The following is a 22,304-nucleotide window of genomic DNA, read 5'->3' on the forward strand; positions in this document are numbered from 1 at the left end:
GGGGTGATGAATGCCGTCTTTTTACGGTCGATTTCATCTACCTCTATCTGCCAGTAGCCGGTACGAAGGTCTATGGAGGAAAAATAGTGGGACCCATAGAGGCAATCAAGCACATCATCTATTCGTGGCAGAGGGTACACGTTTTTTTGGTAATTTTGTTGAGGTGTCGATAATCAACGCAGAAACGCCAAGCACCGTCTTTCTTGTGGACTAGCACTACAGGAGAAGACCAAGGACTGCAGGATGGCTCAATGATGTCCTTGGAGAGCATTTTGTCGTTCACTTTGGATAATGTGACGCTCGGCCGCCTACACCCGATATGAACGAACGCCGATAAATAGGATGCTCATTACCGGTGTTTATGCGGTAAGTCATACCAGTAGCTTTCCCCAATGGATGGCCACTGAGGTCAAAAACGTGGATGTAGGACAGCAGAACCCGGTGGAGCTCGTCAGTCTGCTGCGGCGTTAAGTTGGAAGCGATCATCGACGTAATAGCGCTGTCGGAGCAAGTGGCAGATTGATGTTGAGCGTGGGGATCATAAGGAGTGGTCATCGTGAAAACATCTACCGCATTGTCTTCTAAGATGCAGAGCAACGCCAAAGAGATCCCTTGTGGCAGCACTTGAGGTGTCGAGCTAAAGTTGATAACTGGGAGGCGCGTAGAATTTCCTGCGACGGACAGAATGGTGTGCGTTAATGTAATGCCGCGGTTTATGAGGACATCGGTGATAGGGGTCAAGAAATGGTCACCGTCGGGAACTGGTCGTATAGACCGCTACCGGGGTACGTCACAGCGTGACGTCACTGGTGCAAGTGCAAGGCACCGGTGACGTTACGCACCCTTTCAGTGGTTGGCAAAACATTCCCGCCATTGGTTGAGGGAGGTGCAGTCCCTCGGTTCTTGGCCCAAGTTTTTTTGTTTTTGAAAGCTTAATCTTCATCTCACAGTGGCCGCACTAGGTGTGGTATGTGTCAGAGAACATCGAGGTATGTGGTAAAGTGCGTGATGAAATATTTGCCACGCTGGCTGGCCTTTTATTACGGATAAGTAAACACACGTGGCGGTCTGTGCGAGGAACAGCGGCATCATCCTCGAAAATGCGCAGTGTTGACTGTCGCTTGTAGTGTGTGTTGAAAGGCATCGAAAATATTTTTTCCCCATTACGGACGGTGAAACTAGAAATATTGTGCGTGCTGTGTGCACTGTGAATAACGCGATGCGTCCTGATTGCGAAAACACTGGTATTCGTTGTGGGCCGGTTGCAGTAACTGGTTATCGACGGAACTTTCCAATCTTACATTTTAGTCAAGGTAAATATGCATATGACGCGATTATCTATGAGTGGGTACATCTCAACGTATGCACGGTGTTCAGAAAATTCAAAGTGCATGGTCTCCGGGTGATGTATATGACTACACATGAGGTAGGTATAAGCATGGTGCAGCATTTCCAAATCTGCATATACGCTTTACCACGGCTGTAATTGGTAATATTGAATACCTAGTACGTGCTAATGGAAACAGCGGAGATTTTCAGTTCTTATTTACATTGTACTTTTACTGCTCAATCCTTAATAAGTGACAATAAGCATTAGAAGTTCGTGTGTCAGGCCTAAAGAAGCAATATAGGTACGACAAGACGTTATACGTGTCAAATGCCGCAAGGTAACTGTGCCAGATAATATTGTTGCAAATGTTGTATATTATTAAGTTGTCGGGTTTTACAATACATAGATAATTTTCACTGGGTTATCGAGAAACGCAACGGCAAAATTTCACTTTAAATTTCACGAGGATATGTTAACCTGAGCCTTACACACGGCAAGAAGTGTTTTTCTTTTTTTCATTTGTCTTCCATCAGAGTTTTGCGCAATGAGCGAGAATCTTATCCCTGACGTCGCACACAGCAGCTAAAAACCATGCTGCTGCCAATGCTGTACCTCGTTTGAAACTGCAGTGCACATGCCACGATAGAAATTGAATGAGTTTACATTCATGCCATGCGAATATTTCTCAAAGTGCCAGTCACCGTGTACATTCAAAACGTTCGCTTTCCTAAAAGATCAATTTTTATGGTTGCCTTTACGTGGGTGAAGCCTACTGCGTGCTAGTCACGTCTCTCAGTACTCCAAAAAAGTTTCTCCATCCATACATCCATCTGCGATGAGTTATTTCCACACTATGAGCAGTGACCCTTGCGCAGCCACCTTCTTTTAAAAGCTGTGACTTGGGACATAGCAAGGTAGAAATTACTGTTGAAGGACTGCAGACACTTAGCTCTGCTATGCAGAAAAATGCCGTTGGCGGAACTTTCTTGCCAACCAGCAACTGCTCCAAGAGAGAGTATGGTGGGTGAAGTGCCCACAGTGATGTCACATTGTTTACAAACAGGGAGAGGTCTATTGAGACGAGCTCTATGTAGGTCAGTGTCTGTGGAGAGAGGCACGCGTGTCCCGTTGTGCAGAGAATCTGTTGCGGGCAAGTGTAGACGGAGCGTACTGGTCGAACAGTCTATGAGAGCAGAATGCGCGGACAGGAAGTCGAGGCATAAGATTACCTCGTGGGGGCGTTTATCAAGGACGGTGAAGAGAACAACTGTGTGTCGATCCGCAATGCTCACACGTGTGGAGCACATTCCAACGATAGATGCTATTCCACCATCCGCAACACGGACGAACTGAGCGGTCGCAGGTGTGAGAACCTTCTTGAGCTTGCGGCGAAAATCACTCATCATCACGGAAAGTTGAGCACCGGTGTCGACAAGAGCAGTGATATGTACGCCGTGTACTTGTACGTCTATAAGGTTTCGTTTTCTCGGTATCGTCAAGAGAGAATTTTTGGTCAGCCTGAGCGATGTAGTGCCACCTCCGAGGGCTGCAACACTTAGTTTTCTATCGGGGAACTTGTGGGAAGGCGGTGGAAGACGGTCAGCGGGGCTGTGGAGAAAGAGACTGGCGACGTTGGGGGGATGGGGAGCAGGAGTAGCAGTGTTCAGTAGCAGGTTCTTGGGCAAAATGGTCGCGGCTGGTCTCATGGCGATAGGCAAGACGTGCATAGAAGCGACGAGAGGACTATTGGGCAGTAGGACCCCAGGCACTTCTGCAATGGCGAGAAATGTGCCCGATTCTATGACACGAGAAGCAGATCGGCTTGTCATCGTGTGTTCACCATGCGGACGGATTACGAAACGTTGAGGGAGAGCCAGTCGGGAAGGGACGTGCAGGCGTGTATTGGGGCTGGTAGTCGGTGCGGGGAGGCGGTGAGATAGAGTGAATTCCCTAGCTGGCGATTTCTTGCCGCACAACTGCTTGAATGAGAGGCAACGTAATTGGAGGAGAGGGGTCAGGGGACGTTGGTCCCACCTTAGCTCGAGCAGCCGCTTCAAGTTCCTGCCTCACCAGTCGCGTCAAGTTGTCACAGCTGTCTGGTGGATGATATGTGTCGAAACTCAAGGACGTCGCAGTGGTGTTCGCAAGGCGCTGGAACTGATGGAAGATGCGCCTGCTTTTAGCTTGTTGGAACCGGCGGCATTCCTGAATAATCGCATCAACAGATGACACATTGTTGAATACCAAACAGGTTGAACACATTGTCGGTGATACCCTTTAGGATATGCGCAACTTTTTCAGGCTCGGACAAGTTTTCGTCAGCTTGGCGGCGTTGTAAGAGGACAGCCTGAATGTAACCGATGTAGGGCTCTGTGGAAGATTGTGCGCGAGTTGACAACTCATTTTTCGCAGCTTCACGACGACCAGAGGTGTTGCCAAAAAGCTCATGGATCTTTTCTTTGAAGCTGTCCCAGCTTGTTATGTCATGCTCGTATTTGTCAAAGCAAACACGAGGGCTTCCGTCGAGATAAAAGACGACGTTTGCGAGCATAGGAGTGGGATCCCACCTGTAAGTGGCACTGACGCGTTCGTAGAGGCGTAGCCACTGGTAGACGTCGAAACCCTCGTGGCCCGAGAACACGCCGGGGTATTTGAGCGAGAGAAGCGTCACGAAAATTGTTGCGGGCACTGGGTTGACAGGCTGAGCAGGAGGGCGGGCGACCAGAGTGGATGTAGCCGAGTCTTGAGTGGTCTTGTTGAAAGCCACGAGGGAGCGTCTGCTTCGGAGTTCCGTGGCGAGGATGGGGATCGCACAACTCCTCCAAATATGTTACGAGAAGGAGACCGACTCGGAGGGGTAGTCACCGATGTATTTACAGCCGGTTAAACGAGCAGCGCCAGCCGCACAGATTAGCTTGCGCCAGTCTATCTGCTTTGTCTTCTTCAACTCCATGCTCTGGCATGTAGACATATTGTCCGTGTTTCCCATCATTTTCGCATGAAGGACTCCTGGGTTACGTGGAGTGACCAAGTTGCTAAAGATGTCTTCTGGGCTCTCTTTCTTGGACACCCCTTGTTTCAGTCCCCTTGACATGTTCTTCGGGGCTGCCCTGTGCGCACAGGTCTCAAATTCCTGCTGACCTATTCATAGTTTGGTAATGGCTCCTTACTGTCGGGCTCTATCCTCGAATAGTGTACTGATGACGAGTATGTTCTGCGTGTTGTTGATGCACTTACTGTCTTCCACAACCGCCTTCGGCCGACCCCCGCAGCATTGCGCAAGCAGCTAAAGATGTCTTCTGGGCTCTATTCCTTGGACACCCCTTGTTTCAGTCCCCTTGACATGTGCTTCGGGGCTGCCCTGTACGCACAGGTCTCAAATTTTTGCTGACCTATTGTAGTTTGGTAATGGCTCCACACTGTCGGTCTCGATCCTCGGATGGTGTACTGATGACGAGTATGTTTGTTGTTGATGCACTTACTGTCTTCCACAGCCGCCTCCTGGCCGACCCCTGCAGCGTTGCACAGGCAGCAATATATGCAATATCTCCTGTAATCCGAGACGTTAAGCCCACCACGCGGATGCACAATGACCTTATAATCTTCCGTCGGCAGATGGGGCAGTCGACTCGCCTTGATGATTTGTCGAGCATTCCGCTCATTCTTCCATTTGATTCCTGGCGCCTTTTCTACAAAGGCATATTTCTCGCTGAGTCGGGCTCCCGGTCGATCTGCGTCTTGGTGCCTTTTCGCATTTCGCACCAGCCTGACCCTTTTCCAAACTCTTCCGGTGGTACATCTTCTCTGTCCACAGGTACGACCTTTATTTCGGCATCAATCGAGCCTTCGAAGAGGAACAGGGGGCCCGGAAAAGCTCCGACGGCATGTTCGGCTGAGCTCTCAACACCACCCTGGCGGTGGAGACACCTGCGTCCAGTTCGCATTCGCTGAGCTTAGCTGCTGCGTTGACATGGCGACTCAAAAAGCACGGTTGTTGCACCAAAAAGATGCAGACCACCTGTGAAAACGTGGTGTTCAGAAGATCTCCAGGACTTTCGTCGTCCACTGGGGTAAAAAATGGAGCTAAGAACTTCGATATCGTGTAAATAATATTTAAAAAAACTGCGGAGCCAGTACGACGTGCGTCCGCACTCCGTGGCCCCCAAGCGGCGATCCTGCAGAACTTTGACTTCTTTTTTTCTTTTGTGCTTGCAGGAAATGGAGGCTGCCTTTGGACGCCTAGCTGCCAGCCCACCTCTCTTCTCAAGTGGCCTGAAGCTTCAGGAGGAAGAGGAGCTGCGGCAGTTCGTGGCTTCTGGCGCGTGCAGTTGCGAGGCAGGTCTGCGCGACCGCGAGGACGACCTCTTGGCACTCTGAATGGGAGCACCGTGACAGTGCAACACTGGTGCAACACTGGTACGACAATAACACACAGCAGGATTGACATCTGCATCTGCCGATGCCTCCCGCGGTGGATTTGGCGTCTTGATATGTCAACAGCAAGTGGTGGCATATCTGATAGAGACTGCAGCATTGTGAATTGTTGTGTGTATAATTTGTGCAGTTCGGTGGCCTTATTGTGGTCTGTTTCGAGTGAAGTTAACGGACGCACTTGCACGAGGCTGGGAAAAAAATAAGCACGATACCCCACTGTGGGTGGGTGACACCATGTGTAACCCCACACTATTGCACATAATGAGAAATGTGCCACAACTGACCAGTTTACCAGAGCTTTGTTTCTGTGAGTACAACCCTACATTGATTAACGTGTGCCAGTCTTCTGCCCATCATAATCGCCTTGACATGTCCTCGGGTCTCTTCAGTGACGGTACTGGACACTGACTCTCACCTTGCTGAAGGAATAATTGCACAAAAGACGCGCTGTCGACATCACCTGTCTCCTGTGTTACACCACATCCAAGAGAGGCCAGTAATAAGCGTTGTTTTAACTAATAAAGCGACCGCTCGTTCTTTTTGCTGCATAATCGTAAATCACTTCTTTGTGCGTCGTTTCCTTTCAGCGTTTGGTTCGCTCCTGTCTGCGCGTGTTTTCAACCATAGATAAGAAAAAGCATATTGCTTGGAAGGTCATCTGGTTGCCACTTTATAGGTTTGAGTGTAAAGCAAATATTTCTTTTTGTGGCCTTTTCTTCACAGCTGTACAATATATTTTAGGGATGCGTCAATAGTGTTACTAGAGGTTCAGTGCAAGCAGAATAGCATGCAAAGGAAATTGAACTGTGTATGTAGAACACCAGCAAACAGTGTTCCAAATTATGGAAGGCCATTTCTACCCCTAATATAAAATGTTCACATCGTGGTGTTCATATATTGCATTAAAACCACGAATCAGGCGTTAGGCTTGAGTAAGTAGGTTTTCTGTGCAAAAACCTTCAGAGTTCATATGGCTGTTTATTTGTGTGCAATCAACGTTCTGAATTGTTAGGACTATTAGAAGCATATTTGTGCTTACGGGTAGCGTACATTCAAAATCTTAGAATATTTGCACCCTTCGACACATCTTGTTTTATTGTTCCAAATGACGTTAACACCTCTGTAGAGTGCAGTTGGTTTGAGCTTGCCAACTAGCACCAAAAGGTAAACGTGGCCAGCTGGTGAGTTTGGCACAATTCAGGCATGTATGGGTGCACCTGTTTGTTGTTTAAGCCGAGATTGATACTATAGCAAGGGTGCAGTACTGTCCCGAGTTGGCCTTTCCAACAGGTCACGCCACCACAATCAGTCTTATGCCCTATGAACGGTGTCTAAAAGTGCCTAATTTTTTTCGGCGTAGCAAGCCTAGGTTTCATGTGTGTTTTACATAGCACAAGGTTTTGAATAAGTCCGGAGATGTTTATATACGCTGGCTGCTCTAGGAAGCAGTTGTTATGCAAGCAGTTTAGTCTTGAACGCAAGTAACGCTGTTGTATAAGGACAGCAGAGGATGACATCCTCCATTATCGTTAAGCATAGGAAAACTACTGAGGTATCAAAACCATTTTTTCAAACTCTTTGTACTCTCCTCGCATACCTCATGCGTAGCAATTTTTTGCCTGTCTTGGAGGCGGTGGTTTGCAGTGACTGCCGAAGCTGCACATCCGGCTGATTGTTCTGTCATTAGTTAAAACTGAGAGTTATGACTTGAAGGGCTGAGAACAATTGTTTCGTATGGAAATACCAACCTCATCGACTGTTTTTCTCATTAGCTCTTATTTTTTCAAGGATCAAAAAAGTGTTGCGCTTATCCTAGCATGATTGCCTGCTAGGTATTCTTCTTAAATTGCGCTGTGCTGTACATGCATTAATACATCATGGCAGAGCTTTGTTAGTGCTAGCATTTTGGCAGTGTCAGCACTAGTTTTACGACATTTTCGCCATTGTGCATATCACTGTTGGTCATAATTGATGCAAGAATTATGAGGTGTCCCTTGTGACTTCGGCAAGGTGCCTCAGGTTTCCTGGGGCAAAGTTAGATGCACAACTGAACAAGATCTATGCGAATATTTTAGATAGAAATTGAGTGGGGAGGTCTGTGGTATCTGATATTGGCAGCACACGGTGCCCAAGTGGTACTTAACTTGGGTAGGCCTCATAGCCCCCACTGGTATCAGCTCTGCTTATCTGTGGCTTCCCCCGTCACAGCCTAGCCTGGTAAACTCTCTCTGGAAGTAACGCGCGGCTGTTGAGAAAGCAAATTGTCCTCTGCCACTCTAAAATACTGAAAGCACAGCGTCTAGGATGGCCTTGCTTGGCATGTGTCGTACATTCCTTCTTGTCAGGCGAAAGCTCTATGTTGATCAAAGGGTGGCAGTGGAAGCAATAATCTAAACAAAATGTCTTTCACTTACTGACCCTTTGTGTTCTTACGTGCCTAAAAGGCAATTTTTGTTTTTCTTGGTGCAATGTTGCATTTTCTTTGTATTCAAGGCGTGTGACTGTTGCATAGTTATTGATGCACCCCGCATGTTTTTCTCTCCCGGTTGTTTTTAAGGTTGTGTTGTTCTGTTTTTACCATGTGATATAGGTAATATTATGACTGTCAACATTGTGCACTGTTTGCTTATTCGACTTTATTATTAATCATTGCAGCCCCGCAGCGGTTGAAGTTCTAGAAGCGTGTTAGCGAAGTTAAGAAGTGCTCATACCTCCGGAACAGCAACGCAAGCTCGTAACATCTGTTGATGGCCACCAGAACTGACGTCTGTTGTTGACATAGTGCTGATAACGCAGAGGGGCACATACCTGAGCTGTAATTTCTGGATTAGTCTTGTTCACACAGCATCTCTGTTGCGAATAAGAGTTAGGACTGCGACTTGCAAGCAAACACTGAATCCTTGGGCATGCCACTGCTAGACAATGCATGTTTGCCCACACACTGGAAAAGAGGTGCCAATTTTAAACCGCTGCACTGTGTCCTCTATGGGGACGGTGTTTCGAAAGTTATGCGTGCTTCCTTTACGATAGCGCTAACTGTTGGCGGGATGAGGATGGCAGTGCACTTAGGTAGTGGTGTTTTTAATAGACCGGAGCTTTGAGCGTTCGGTCTCCACCGCGTCACTAATGCGGGGAGCCAGTGTGGCTCGCTGATGGCTTTTAATGCACAACTTGCATTTGATTCTACTGCTGATACTGAATGCGCTTTGCATTCGTCATTGATGGCGTATGGGGAACAAGTACTATAATGTGATGCTGCTCACAGTGATGTCGGTATTTTGAACATACGCAACACTTAGTTTTGATTTCACGCCAGAGATTTTAACTCGTTCTAGCATCACAGCTGGTTGGAAGTGTGCCTCACGTGAAGAGGCCTTTAAAGTCTGGGATCCATTAGGCCTCTAGATGTTTGTTCGAGAAAGAAAGCTTTCATTCAATGTTGAATGAACTGTACGTTGCTTAAAAGACTGTTTTCTTGCGGCTGTCTGTAAAAATATTGTATTGCATGCGCTGAACGGTATACGATTTTTTTACTGTGACTTTTATATTTGTCTACATGTGCTTTCTTTAAGAATGACATGACTTTTGCAATCTGGCGGTAATGTTCTGTAGTGTTTGGCCAGTTAGCGATGAATGTTGAAAGTTGTCGTGCGGAGTGAAAAGATGCTGTTTTGTTTGGTTTTACATATAAATGTAAAACAAATATATATTCTATGCACTTACAGTTTGAATTGCTGGGAAGGTTGTGTACCTCAAAGGCATTGCTGTTTTTAGTCAAGCCTACGTATAATTTACCACTCAGTCGTGCGCGGCCTGTTGCAATTTTCGGAAAGAGACGATCTATTGTCAGTTGCAGAGGAGAGTGTACGATTGCTTTTACATTTAACTAAACTAGATATATAGTGACAATCAGGATATTGCCAATGCATAATGTACGCAGCTTGCCATGTGAGGTACTTCTGGATCAGGCAGTAACGTCTCCATTTTTCATGTTTGTGTTTACTAAGAGTGGACTATTGCAGCACCATTTTTGATGATATTTTCTATTGCCCAATGAGGGAAAAGCAATGAAACGTTTCTATTATAATGAACGCTTCATCTGGATCTAACGTTTCTGCTTTCTTTCCCACTTGGAATGAAAATCTTTATTCTCGCAATTGATGTTTCTGTTGTGGTACTGTTGTGTACGCATCTATATGTTTGTTCCTGTGGGAAAAGCTGTTGTGTTGTGATGAAAGAGAAACTCTTTATCCTTATTCATGTTGTAAAAAGCAGCCCAATGTGTTTTGTATTATGGTTAACATTTCAACTGGTCTATAAACTCTGTTTTGAAGCTTCTTTCGTTTTATCTGCAATGGGCACCTTCCTGAAGCGTTTGCTTTTGTTTAAGGAGGTTTCTTAAACATAATTTGTTTCGCGAGCAGGGCTGAGAGTTTTCGGTACTGGTTTGAACCAACTGTCGAGAGGGATATATTGCTGTACAGTGCATGAACCATTTTCACCATACACCGGTTCGTGAATGCGCAAGTACGTGCATGTATGGTATCATCTTTGCTTTGCTGCCAAATCACGTGTATGTGGATATGATGCATCTTAGCCAACTGTGACTTTTGCATATGTATGCCATATTGAGAAAGAAAAAGATATGGCTTTGCTGCAGTTGGCAGGCTTGTGCTTATCTGGTCTGCGACATTGAATGTATGAATCTATGTGCAAAGGTGTAATACTGTAATAATTACTCAGCGCTCGGAAAGCCTTCGTATGCATGTCTAATGTTGTTTCAGCCCAGGCTGTTGGCACCCAGCAAACATTGCTTTAACGATAAATATTATGCGTGTTTTTCAGTGTTAGCAACACTTAAAGCAGCTAATTTGTATAGGGGCTTAATCTTTGAAATCACTAATTATACACAAATATCCCTTTTCTGATAATGAGGTGTGTTGTAAATCTGAATTTAACAGTATAGGGCATAAGGTAGTGTTCACACCTTTGTGCTGCAAAAAAAGGTGCCTGCTTTGTTTTTTCAGAGTCATACTGACCCGTAAATGGGACATTGAGTGCATGTGTCGGCAGTTGCAAAAATTGTTTTATCACACGCCCGGTGTCGCCACATTGGGTCACAGCTATGTACATGCTGTAGCTTTTTGAATCTCGCTTTCAACTTACTGCTCATTCATTGCTACTTGCTGTCTGCAAACTGAAAGTTAAGTGCATCTGGTTGCTCGGTTGTGAAAGTTGCATCGACTCATCCCAGCAAGAGGAGGTGAAGTCGGCGCTAGTTTGAACAAGGGAAAAGGAAAGATGTACGGCCAACTTCTAAACGTGGAGAATGCACATTCAAATTTCTCTCTAGTGATGTTATGAATGGTCTTCGCCATTCAGGTTTACACGTCATGCATTTTTACAGTAACTTCGCCCCCCGTTTCCACAGCTCAGTGTTATAATAGCCACTCTTGTTTTTTGCACATTGTTTAATGCTGTGTTTGTGTAGATATCAAGCGTTCAGCGTCACCATGCCGGCATGCATTAGTACTAGAAAATGCTTTCTCCGCGGTTTTCGCTGAAAAAAACGACATGAAGCTCATGTGATAATATCGCGACAGAGCACCCAATGCCTGTGTAAATAACACATGTAACTTGCTCTAAATTGTGGTAGTTGTGTTGCTTGGTGACGATGGGTAGCATTGCCTTAGGACCTTTAGAAAACAGCATTTTACAATTTTTCTGCACGCAATCGGCCGTGCTACAAAAGATTGTTTAACTCTGTTGCGATGTTGATGTTGTAATATTACCAGTAGTGTCGCAGACTCGCCTCGCCCCCTAAAAATAAGTCGCTCACGTCTACCATATCTGAAATTCTGCACTGCAGCACTCTCTTGAGACGGTATTGATATTGCTTTTCATGCCCCTGTGGTAAACATTTGTCAGAACTCTATTAGTTCCTTGCATTTAGTGCTTTTCTTTTACCCATGTTTGATGTTTGTCCTCGTTATTTTTCTTTATGCCCGAGTGAGTTGCGAGCTATTTGCAGAAGCACTGCGGGTGGTTCACCCCGGTTACAGGGGGTTTTTTCGCATGATTTATTTTGCCGTTGAGGTGTAAAAAGTTGAAGATCTGTTTCTTATTATTTTTTTGAATAAAGGTTGAAAAGTTTCATGCCAACTGTGGACTTTCTGCTGATTACTTCACAACGCCATAATTTTTTGTATGGTTACAGATTTACTCATATGTGAGTACAGCCTTTTTATTAAGGCCGTTTTACCGGTTAAGACACAAGTTTGTACTCTGCAAGAACGTTATTGCGGAGAAACTGGAGGCTCAAAAGGTCATTGAGGGGGGATGAAGGGTATTCTCAACGTAACATCAACCGCGTTCAAGTGTCACTTGCACCGTGCTCAAAGTCACCACAGTCACAGAATGCTGACGTCGGTGAGTTTCACGCGGAACATGGACATAGTGGCCAAATGCTGCGTCGGCCGCGTGGCGGAATGCAACCGTAGAAGGCGCACGACCGCTTGTGTTGTCTGTACAGTTGCTGAATTAATGACGTGAAAACACTCACTGTTGTCAGTGCATCTAGCGCGCATTCTCTTGTACTTGCTTCGTTGTCGGTGAGCTGTTACTCGCCGTTAATACTCGGACGAAATTATTTCGCCGAAAGTGACACGCTGGGCCACTGTTGAGCCCTGTTCCATTAATTTCGGATCGTCACGACACGCGCGCGGAGCAGCTCACGTGCTTTCCGAGCCGGAGAGAGATTCGTGCCTTATGTGGTGCAATTATATACAAATTCCAAATCGGCACGGAGTCGGTCTGCTTTACATTCAGATGTAAACAAAAGAAAAGGATTCGCCCAGTCAAAATGGCCGACTTCCGGCTACATCGCGGCTTCACAACAAGTGACGTCAGGGCCTCTCCTACCTTTCTTTCCTCCGTGCTTCCCGCAGTCTATATTTCTCGGCGGCTGGTTGCGAGTGCGTGGCCGTGGCGCATGCTTAAAAAGTTATGTGTTTGGTGACATTCCAGTGCCGTTTCCTATTCAAAAATTATTTTTTATTGCAAATCGCGTGAAAGTGCGTCACAGTTTTGTGTGTTGACGTGGTCAAAAACTGCACACGCTAATTGGCGACAGATGAACCCAATTTTTTAAACTCTCTCAAATCGAAACTGAAACTGATTATTAATGAGGGGCCTGTAAATAATTATTTGTCGCGTGCTTAGGCAAAATGTGTCGTGTCATGACTAACAGGCCTCCAGCAACACATTGCAGCAAAAAATGCGAGGCCAACGTTTTTGTGTCAGTACCTCTTTAAGGATGAACTCTGAAGGTGATGAAAACTCAATCAGTACAATTGGAATGACCAGAGGAGGGCATGCTATAAGGAACACATTCTCGATCACAATTGGCTCTATTCAAGAAAAAGATATGCAATGGGTGCGACAAATTTGATTCTCGTCGCTGCTACGTTGTCTAACCTGAACGGGATGTAGTTATGCGCAGACGTCGATCAAATTGCGATCTCTCGGCCAGATTATGATGCACTTACAACAATATTCTTGATCTCGATCGGACCTGATCGCGATCAAGAGTGACCGCGTAGCCGCACCAGATACGGATCTGCCCTGATCATAATCAAAGCTTCCCGTTTGACGATGTGCTGCCCATCACACGATACTAAACAGGTAGAGTGGCACTACAGGCACGGCGCATGTTCTATCGCGATCTAGTCCAATTGTGATTACTTTTCTTAGTCGCGATTGTGTTATTAGTGAAAACACATGAGAGAGGGGAAAGAGAGCTAGTCAGTCCAATCACAGTCGTACAAGTACCGAAAACAAAACTGCATCAAGCCAGAACTTATTTTTACCTATGCAGTTTATTAAAACTATTACATGTTGTTTTTATTGATTTTAGTTAATAATAAATTATGTCCAAAGAGTTATGCCTAATTAATGATACAAACTCGTTGGTACCGACTGGTGCGTCCCCAAGCGTCGACTTTGTGTTCATGGGCGCGGGTGCAGTGGACAGCGGCAGCCGGAAAATTCGATCTCTCTGCGAACTCATATATAACACAAGAAGATTACCTTGCTGAGTCAGCGATCAGCTCACGGATTTTACTAGTCACACTACCACTTCTTCTTTACCTGATACACTGCAATGATTCAACTTTCAGGAGAATTTCATATAACGATTCCACCACAGATATTCAACAAATTCTATTACTTCTCCCACCCCCTTTTTCTTTTTTTTCCTGACATTGCGCCAAATTAATTTCCCCAGTCAAAACACAGTAATCATATTCCCCTAATCTAGAAAATCTATATGTATTTACATGCATTAACCACCGGCTTCTTGGCCAATCCCCCTTAGTGGGTGAGAGCCACAAAAGAAAGGAACAAGCAAGCAAGCAAGCAAAATTCGATCGAATTGGTTGCTCGGTGTTCTGTGGTGGGTCTGCGGCGCATAGCAGTCTTGCTTCACTCGCCCTTCTTACTCGTGACGCCTGCTGCTGCGTCTCGTCGTCTCTCTGCACGTCATCCTTGTGCCAGAAAGCGTTCTCACCGTCATGTGAGTACCATTTCGAAGCACTCGGCGAGCTCGCGCTTTCTTTTCGATGTCATCACGAGTTCCGTCGTGATGTCCTCGTTTGAAAAGCTTTCCGAAACTCAGCTGTCTTACAGAGAGAGCCACGACATTGCCTCGTCAAGGAATTGACAAGAGCAGTGTCTTACATAGAAGAAATTTAACGGCGTTTCAAGAACAGCGCGTCCTTACGCCTCGTTCGCGATCTTTGGTATTAGCTTGGTGCCACTTTTTTGCGAGCTACGTCAATTGCTTGAATTGCATCTGAATACGGCTGCGAGCCCAGACGAGATATTGCTTTTTCCAATGTCGACGGTATTCAGAAGTCTTATGTGCTTTGACTCTGCCGAAGCTCTCTCTCTCGCAGCAAGTGGCGCAGTCTGGTGGCATGTGTTTCCCATTTGATCAATTTGCCGGGTGTAGCTGTCGCACCCCAACACTTCACTTGTTCTACTGACGCCTCTGCATGGTTCAGTAGCGGAAAACGTCTGCTAGCTGCTTAGGTCACAATAACTGTCGATATGTGGCTGTTCTGTACGACTTGAATTTGTTCAGATTTCTTCGCTGATGTTGAGGCAGTTTATCGGGAGATTTATGGCTACACGCGTACAATCGCAAGGTGAGGCTACGCGCAAGGTGAGGAATCTGGGGATTTGGTACGTGCGCATAATTCATCGTGTCGCTTTCGGCATATGAAATCTTATCATCGCTGTCATTCAACTTCGTTCATCAATGTCCTACCCCCATCAACTGTACTCACCATTCTGTTATCATTGCAGGTCGGTCAAGAAGTGGTGTCTCCAGGACTTTGAGATTGGTCGGCCACTTGGCAAAGGCAAGTTTGGCAATGTGTACCTCGCACGCGAGAAGACAACCAAGTACGTCGTGGCACTGAAGGTAAGTTTGAAGCTTGTCTGCAGCCGTGTTTTGGCACTGACAAGCATGCCAGCTCAGGAAAGTAATACTTCCTGCATTCTAAACATGTAGCTGCTAACGAACATGGTCGTCCCAGTTTAATTGCGCACTGCAGGTAATGTAATGATAAAATTGCTCACTAACAAATGTATTTGTTTACTGTGCATGTGTTTATTCTTAAATAGCACCTTCCAAGGTCAATGCATCACGAGCAAAGTAGTATGGTGCATAGATAACACCATAGCTAGAGTGTTTATAACGGCATCAAAGGAGTGCTGACACAAATTTTATATATTTTCAGATTCTTGTTGTAAGTAACAACACTGGTGTCGAGTGCCTTAAAAGTAGTGATGTGGTGTTTAAATAGGCGTTGAATATATCAATACCGCTGCTGGTTGTGGAATCGTGGGGGTGATTTCCCAGTAACATGTCATTGCAGTGTGACGTCACAAGGAGACAATAATTCACGAGGCTAGCAGTGGCAGACCTTTCATGTGCTGGAGGTGCATAAAAAAAGAGATAAGTGAATTGTCATGCAGCAACACCAAAAGCATGCAAGACACTCAGGCATAGAAAATGGCATTCGGTAGCGAAGGCATTGATTTCCTGAATGAAATTTTTTTTCGGCGGCGCTGCTACACGTCCAAAGCAAATGCCAAAGCTACACCTAGGCCAATGCTTGTCAGATCCACAGCTTAAAGGAAAATGGTGCCTGTCGCATTTATTTTACAGTATCTTCCAGCTGAAGATCTTACAGTATTTTCCGGCTATTGCCAAAACTCAGTTGAATGAGTTTTGGCAATAGCATTAGGTGACGAATGGCATTTGGCCGAATGCCATTTCATTCATCCGTGTGGCACCGCGCGATTGACATTCAATCTTAAGGCATTAAGAGGTAAATGCCATTTTCTCTGCCCGTGTGGCACGGGTATAAGTTCCCAAACTAAGAGAGAATGTGTTGATGGTGATATAGTCATATCGTCTGGATCGGGTTGCCTGTAGTCATTGTGTAGGGTAGTCTCAAACAATATTGTCAGGATGAGTCACAAGTACTGGGGGATTTATTAAACCACCAGGTAGCTAGCACTAGGACGATGCGTCAGTCGTGGCTGGCTCTCGAGCAAAGAAGCACGCGATCTTCTTTTTTCCTCCAGATTGAGAGCCGCTCTTGCTGTCAACCCACTACGTGCTGGTGGCATTATCGCCCCTTCCGAAAAGAAAAAAAAGAAGTACCAAAAAGAGGAAAGGAAAGTACACAGCAGCACCGCGATGCTACTACATAGGCACGTGAAAAAAAATGGAAATTCGGATGAAGTGAAAGTAAAAATTGAAGAGCGTGCCAACATAGGAAACGTCAATGAACGAGAAAGTAAGTTCACAAAATGAACAAAAAACACAAAAAACGCTGTACGGTAAAGGAAAAGTTACGAACAACGCGCAATAAATGGCTTCATGCGCAACACATGAACTACGTCCGGCCTCAGCCGTGTCCTGCTCCGTGCATGGGGTGTTGAGTCCGGAACCACTTCGTAGTTCACGTCACTGACGCGACGTAACACTTTATATGGGCCAAAGTACCGGCTCAGCAACTTTTCACTGAGGCCATGGCGGCGGACGGGCGTCCACACCCAAACTTGATCTCCGGGGCTGTAAAACACTTCTCTGTGGCGGGTATTATAGCGTCGTGCGTCTGCCTGCTGTTGCTGGCCGATGTGCAGTCGCGCGAGCTGCCGGGCTTCCTCGGCACGCTCTGCGAATTCTTCGGCGTCTGTTGCCAACTCGTCTTCGTCCTGACACGGTAGCATTGAGTCTAGCATGGTCTGCACTTCGCGGCCGTAGAGAAGCCGAAATGGCGTGAATCGCGTGGTCTCTTGCACGGCGGTATTATACGCGAAGGTCACGTAAGGCAAGATCCGGTCCCACGTTTTGTGCTGTACGTCGATGTAAATTGAGATCATGTCTGCGAGGGTCTTATTCAGTCGTTCAGTAAGTCCGTTGGTTTGCGGGTGGTACGCAGTTGTCCTTCGGTGTCTGGTGTTGCTCAGTTTGAAAACTTCGTCCGTAAGCTGCGCCGTGAATGCCGTCCCTCTGTCCGTTATTACACTGGAAGGAGCACCGTGTCGTAACACAATGTGGCGCATGAAAAATTGTGCTACCTCAGAAGCCGTGGCTCGTGGGATCGCCTGGGTTTCAGCGTAGCGTGTCAAATAGTCGGTCGCGACGATCACCCATTTGTTGCTGTCCGCAGACATAGGAAATGGCCCCAGAATGTCCATGCCGACTTGGTCGAACGGCGTGCAGGGTGCTTCAATGGGCTGAAGCAAACCAGCTGGCTTAACAGACGGTTGCTTTCGGCGCTGACATTCCCGACAGCTCTTTACGTACTTCTTTACGCTTGCTGAAAGTCCTGGCCAATAGTACCTCTCGCTCACTCTGGCAAGTGTCCTTGAGTAGCCCAGATGACCGGATGTGGGTTCGTCATGGCAAGCGAAGAGGACGTCGTGTCGCATGTCTCGAGGAACCACCAGGAGGTAAGCACGATTGTTCGAACGAGCGTTCTTCTTGTACAGCACACCGTCTCGTAGGCAGAACGACGTCAACGAGCGGGATAAATGACGTGGTATGATTGCGCCCTGGCCCTCTAAATGATCAATGATTGGACGAATCTCTGCATCATCTCGCTGTCGTTTGCTCAAGTCTGATGCACTAACGGCGCCCAGAAAGCCTTCGTCTTCCTCTGCTTCCTGACTGACGACATGAAGGGGTGCGCGTGACAGTGTGTCAGCGTCTTCATGCTTACGGCCGGACTTATGGACGATGGTGACATCAAATTCGTGTAGCCGCAAACTCCACCGTGCTAGCCGACCTGAAGGGTCACGCAGGCTTGCCAACCAAGAGAGCGCGTGATGGTCCGTCACTATCTTGAAGGGACGACCATAAAGGTACGGGCGGAACTTGGTGATTGCCCACACGACTGCGAGGCACTCTTTCTCCGTAGTGGAATAATTCGCCTCGGCACGGGATAGAGAGCGGCTGGCGTAGGCTATCACTCTTTCGATGTCCTCTTGACGCTGAACGAGCACTGCACCCAATGTTATTAGCGTCGGTATAGACCTCCGTGTCAGCATCATCGTCAAAATGAGCGAGAACGGGCGCTGATTGCATGCGCTGTCGAAGCTCATCAAAAGCTGCTTGTTGCTCGTTTTCCCAGACAAACGGTGTGTCGTCCCTTGTGAGACGAGTCAGAGGTTCTGCTATCTGTGAAAAGCCATGAATGAATCGGCGATAGTAGGCGCACAAACCAAGTAAGCGCCGGACGGCTTTCTTATCGAAAGGAGCTGGTAATTCGGCAACAGCGGCAAGCTTGTCCGGATCGGGACGGATTCCTTCGGCGCTAACTACATGTCCAAGAAATTTTAGTTCTTTATAGCCGAAGTGGCACTTCTGTGGCTTTAGTGTGAGGTCCGCCGATTGGATAGCCTCCAGCACGCTGCGCAGGCGGTGAAGGTGCTGCTCAATCGTGGTAGAGAAGGCCACCACATCATTAAGGTAGACAAGACAAGTCTGCCACTTGAGCCCTGCGAGGACAGTGTCCATTATTCGCTGGAAAGTTGCCGGTGCTGAACACAAGCCAAAAGGAAGCACTCGAAATTGGTATAGGCCGTCTGGAGTCACAAAGGCTGTTTTCTCACGGTCTCGCTGATCTACTTCAATTTTCCAATACCCGCTTTTGAGATCGAGAGAAGTGAAATAATGGGCACGACGAAGTCTATCCAGTGAATCGTCGATACGTGGCAGCGGATACACATCCTTTTTCGTCACGTTGTTAAGCTTTCGGTAGTCGACGCAGAAGCGTAGCGACCCGTCCTTCTTTTTGACAAGTACGACAAGAGATGACCACGGGCTGTTAGATGGTTCAATAACGCCATCGTCAAGCATCTCGGTGACTTGCGTACGTATTGCTTCACGTTCTTTGGCCGACACGCGGTAGGGGTTCTGGTGTATCGGACGTGCGTCCTCGTACGTGATGATCCTGTGTTGAGTGATGGACGGCTGGCGGATCTTTGAGCAAGTTGCGAAGGAAGACCTGAACTCGAACAAGAGCGCTCGTAGTGCAGTCTGGTTAACGGTGGACAGATCAGGATTGATGTCAATATTACTCATTGACGTGTCGGCGGTATCCACTATTTCCGACGTGAAACAGTTGGTGACGTTTGCTACTTCGTGGGCAAACGCTATCGAAGTGCCACGGAAAAGATGTCGATGCTCGTTGCTAAAGTTGGTTACGAGCAATTCAGATCGACCATCACGAAGGTGTATTACACTTCTAGCTACACAAATGCCTTGCTGCAGGAGGTGTTCTAAATTTGTCTCAGCCACCACATCGCCATCGCCCAAACCACAGCATGTTACGTCGACTAGAACACTTGTTCGTGGAGGAAGCGTCACACTCTGTTCAGAAATACGGAGTACGTCGACACGCCTTCCACCATCCTGCACGTTGATTGCTCGCTGGGCTGAGAACGTGACGCGGCGCTCTTGCAGATCAATGATAGCTCCATTTTCTTGTAGAAAGTCAACTCCCAGAATGACGTCACGGGAACATTCGCGTAGAACAAGGCAGCTTGCTGTACCCTTGAATCTGTATTCTAGTTGTGCAGGCACCCAGTCGAGTAACGACGTGGCCACCAGCTGTCCGAATCTGCGAGTTATGCCACGGCGTGATGACTTTCTTCAGCTGCGTTGTCAGTTTCCCGCTCAGTGTGGAATAGTCTGCGCCGGTGTCCACTAACGCATTAACTGCACAACCATCAATTATCACTACTATGTCGAGTGAAAGTCGGCCATCCTTTGCAGCAGTATGTGATGTCGGGCCGGTTTCTGTACAGTTCTGCGTCAATAGGAGGTCTTCAGCGCTTCGACGTTCAGCGACCCCGCCCCCAGAGGTCGCTTTGGCTAGTTTTCCCGTCGGGGGCTGGGAGACCGTGTGGTGGAATACCGCTGGGGCGTTGATGGATATCGCCTCGGTGATGGCGAGCGCGACTGGCACCCGGCAGATGGTGGTGCATGCTGCTGGGAGAGGTAGTTTTCGATGTCGCGCGGTCTCTGGCCGTAACGGGGTGGCGGTGAGTACGCAGAGAAGCCACAAAGCCCAAGATGGTGATATGGGCACTGGCGGTACAAGTGATCAGCTTCTCCGCAGTGAAAGCACAGAGGCCGGCGATCAGGTGTGCGCCAAACACCAGACTTTCGAGGAGACGTGCGCCGATCGTCGATGTACTGAACTGGTTGCACTGAACGATGGGCGACAGAAGCACCAGAGACAAAGGCCAACGGTGGTGGCGTGTACGTGCCTTCGTAGTACTGTATGTGCTGCGCTGACTGTAGTGAAACAGCAGGAACAGGATGGACGAATAATGGCGGCGTTGCAGCAGGGCGTTTCAAGGCTTCCGCGTAGGTTGTCTCACGGCGGTATTCAGCAGAAGCTGGCACAGCTGTATCATGAGGCAAGGTGTCCCGGAGGGCCTCGTGCAGCTCATCCTTGATCACAGTTGCAATAGAGTTGACTGTAGGATGAGGTGTTACACCAGCCTTTTGCAACTCTTCACGTACTATATCACGGATGAGTTCACGTAGACAGTCGTTGTTGGTTCTAGTGGCGGTGAAAATGTCGGCAGTAGACATGCCACTGACTTGCCTGTCGTATTGGTTGGATCGCTGCTGCAGCATTTTATCCATTGTCACGGCCTCGGACAAGAACTCCGCGACCGTCTTAGGAGGACTTCGCACGAGGCCGGCAAAAAACTGGTCCTTGACACCGCGCATCAAGTGACGCAACTTCTTGTCCTCCGTCATTCTTGAATCGGCCCGTCGGAAGAGGCGCGTCATGTCTTCGACGAACGTGGTCACAGTTTCGTTTGGCAGCTGGACGCGGGCCAGAATAGCTCGTTCAGCTCGTTCTTGGCGATCAGCGCTGGCATACGTCTGCAGAAGTCTACGAGAGAATTCGGGCCACGTCGTCAGCTGTTCCTCTCGGTTTTGATACCACGTACGTGCCCCGTCTTCGAGATAGAAGTAGACACGACCCAGTTTCGCCGCGTCGTCCCACTGATTCAAGGTGGCTACGCGATCGAAATCCGCCAACCAGTCCTCAACGTCCTCGTGCTCCGAGCCATGGAACGTCGCCGGTGCGCGTGGGCTTTCCAACGTGTAGCGGTTCGACGTCGTGCTTCCCGTGCCGGTTGCCGAGGTTTGCACCGAAGCGCTGGTCATGTTTGTCGACGCGGTGGGAGCAGTATCGTCGGCTTCCGGAGGCAATCCCCTAATTTGGCGGCTGGTCCGATGCACGGGAGTATTGACTGGCACTGGACTCGTATCGTGGCTTCCTGGGGGGGGGGTCTGCAGCATCCGTGAGACTACCCAGCACTTCCACCAGTTTGTCACGATGAGTCACAAGTACTGGGGGATTTATTAAACCACCAGGTAGCTAGCACTAGGACGATGCGTCAGTCGTGGCTGGCTCTCGAGCAAAGAAGCACGCGATCTTTTTTTTCCTCCAGATTGAGAGCCGCTTTTGCTGTCAACCCACTACGTGCTGGTGGCAATATTTAAGAAAATAGCAATGCTATAATGTCAAACAAGAACATCTGACAATTTTTCACATGATCAATTTTCTCTTACTGATGTTGGCACCATTACCTGCCCATCCTTGCTCCAGCAATGTGTAAATAACCATTGTGAAACTTTTTAGTTTGCAAATCATGTGAAAGATTGTTAACCCACCCCTCATGTAATATCTGCATCGGGTGACCCTTAAGGTGAATAAACTGAGTTGAATTGATTCGTTGAGGTAATGTTCATTGTGGTGGACTGGCTTGCAGAAAATCAGCGACAAAAACTTGAAGGTCAAAGTAAAATATTTCATGTGTGTTGACTTACTTCGGTGTGTGGAGAGCAATAATTTTGCTTTGTGAGAAAACGAAAAACGTCCCTTTTGCAATGCCTCAAAATCGCATCTGTGTGGCTTCATGCAAACAG

At 47.5% G+C, this 22,304-nt stretch overlaps 1 protein-coding gene across 1 annotated transcript in view; it reads left to right on the forward strand.

Annotated features, from left to right (window-relative positions):
• Positions 1–15,134: 15,134 nt before the first annotated feature.
• The window catches only part of LOC119161902 (aurora kinase A-B), a 28,015-nt gene continuing 20,845 nt past the window's right edge, over positions 15,135–22,304 (forward strand). The window contains exon 1 of the mRNA XM_075881677.1: positions 15,135–15,248. The gene's annotated coding sequence lies outside the window, so the exon portion shown is untranslated. The remainder of the gene's footprint in view (positions 15,249–22,304) is intronic.

This window comes from Rhipicephalus microplus, chromosome X, assembly GCF_043290135.1.
Source record: "Rhipicephalus microplus isolate Deutch F79 chromosome X, USDA_Rmic, whole genome shotgun sequence".
Lineage (NCBI taxonomy): Eukaryota > Metazoa > Arthropoda > Arachnida > Ixodida > Ixodidae > Rhipicephalus > Rhipicephalus microplus.